Here is a 2,085-nt window from a genome sequence, read left to right as displayed (position 1 = left end):
TGGCGAAGTTTCGCTATTCCAACCATTCCTCATCCCAATCTCGAATAAATAGTACATTAAAAATCATTTTAATTTAAAAAAACTGAAATCTACTTTTGTTTCAAAACTTAAAGTAATTTTTAATTTATATATTTTTGTAAATTTTAACAATTTTCCTTTTTTAAAAGTTAAATAAAAAAAGGAAACAGTTTTTATAACGTTTCCCTTATTGTAAAATACATAAGTTAATTGCTTTTCCTGTTATTATGATTAATAAAGAAAATATAAATAACCGAAAATTACGTATCAATTTATTTTAAACATAAATTCTTTCTTTGCAAGAAGTGCAAAATGAAGTTGTGCATTTTGCTTTTTTTAGGAGTGATCGCATGCAATTTAGGTCCCATCAATGGCTTTAGAATGAAAAGAGAGATGCTTAACTATTTTAACTATTGTGGTGAGCGTAAGAAGTTTTGTATTTAATTCTCAAATGTTAAGAATAAATTATCTTAATTTCAGAGAGATTTTTAAAAATTTCATAGTTTTAGATATATAAAAATATATTACAATCGCATTTCTATTTAATTTACATTGTTTACCTGTAAAACTTCAAAATACTATATTGAATTGTATCCAGTCGCAACTTTCCTTTAAGGAAAGACAAACGGTTAGTTATTTTAATATAATTAAAAAAATTGTTGTCAAGATATATAAATATTAATATTCAAATATAATTTGTCAGTTTTCAGATATTGCCCGATGCTTTAACGAAGCTAACTTTGTTGACTTTCTGAATAATAAAATGTGTGGCAAAACATACGATGAGGTAATATAATTTCATTCGTTTTAGTATAATGATAAATATTAATGAATACATTTCGTGAGCATTTACAAAAGTATAATGTATATAGGCCTAATTTTTATTTCGTAGTTTAATGCAATGGTAGCACTGCACGAAGATTGTTTAAAAGAGCTAAATTTGGATGATAAATCAAATGAATTCGTAAGTTAAAAATAAAAAGATAAACACAAATTTACTTTTTATTTCTACTTAATTATTTGCAATTTTTATGCTTTTAGGATGTAGACGAAGATGAGTTTGCGAATTGTGTCCATAATAATCCCTGAAAAATAAAAAAAACATTGACGTGCACGATTCGTCGCTGTATAGTTTATCCAATGTTGAGCCATCTATTAATTTTCATTAAATGTGCGTAATTAATTCTCTTAAAATTTAATAATTTGTTTTTAAATTTTCTATTTGTTTGTAATAAATTAGAATATTTTAAATAAACAGTTTTGTATTACGAAAAGTATATTTTCTTTTAAATTACTTTGCTTCTTTAAATTACTACAACTAAATTATACTAGAGCAGACTGGATACGGTTGTATATGTTAGAGGTTAGTTGCATCAATGCGGTTTAAAAATAATACGTGTACATACTAGCGCTATATCGGGGTAGTTTATGTAATTAGTCTCTTAATTTTTCTGCTAAGTTTTATCTTGGTGAGAAATAAAGTTAGCTATCTGGAGCGAAAAGTCTTCCTTGGACGTTTCGTGAAGTTTGGAAGTACCAAACTTCCTCATTTTTTGAATAGTGACCTTCAAAAGAAAGTAAGGATCTTAGCGTTGCGTGATTGTATAAGAAATATGCAAGTAGGAGATATACTGGCTTTGTTTTAGTTGGAACTGTTGATAAAACAAAGATAATAAAACTATTTTGCTACAACGGGACGGACACAATGCATTATCTTGTCGAGAGTGACGTTGTATCAGGATAGTTTTGTTGCGTGTAAATATATAAACTAAGCAAACCAATGCTATTATGCTCTGTGAATATTTAACGATTGTTGATAGGCCTATAAATTACCCGTTGACAACGTAGTTGTCTTTATTAACGCAGCGATGGAAACAGAAAGAAACGTGTCTTGAAACATTTGTTTAAAGCTATCTCAGTTGATAACGTGTGTCTGATATGCAACGATATTTATAATAAAGATAATAGATTGCTTTCCACTTCCTAAAATGTAATTTGTGGGCTCAGTTAATATGTACTAGTGAAGATTTCTACAGTATATGTTTGTTGTACAATAAAAAAATGAAT

The 2,085-nt window shown here is 27.4% G+C and overlaps 1 long non-coding RNA gene across 1 annotated transcript; it reads left to right on the top strand.

The window, feature by feature from the left end:
- The first annotated feature begins 389 nt into the window (after window positions 1–389).
- Window positions 390–1,132, top strand: LOC111614619. Its single transcript, XR_002754970.1, has 4 exons — window positions 390–646; window positions 722–805; window positions 911–982; window positions 1,060–1,132. It is a non-coding gene; the product is annotated as an uncharacterized LOC111614619 (long non-coding RNA).
- Window positions 1,133–2,085: the final 953 nt, after the last annotated feature.

The sequence above is a fragment of the Centruroides sculpturatus genome, unplaced genomic scaffold, assembly GCF_000671375.1.
Source record: "Centruroides sculpturatus isolate CEXI.00-Female unplaced genomic scaffold, Cexi_2.0 scaffold2073, whole genome shotgun sequence".
Classification (NCBI taxonomy): Eukaryota; Metazoa; Arthropoda; class Arachnida; order Scorpiones; family Buthidae; genus Centruroides; species Centruroides sculpturatus.
This window is presented reverse-complemented; position numbering and strand designations above follow the sequence as displayed.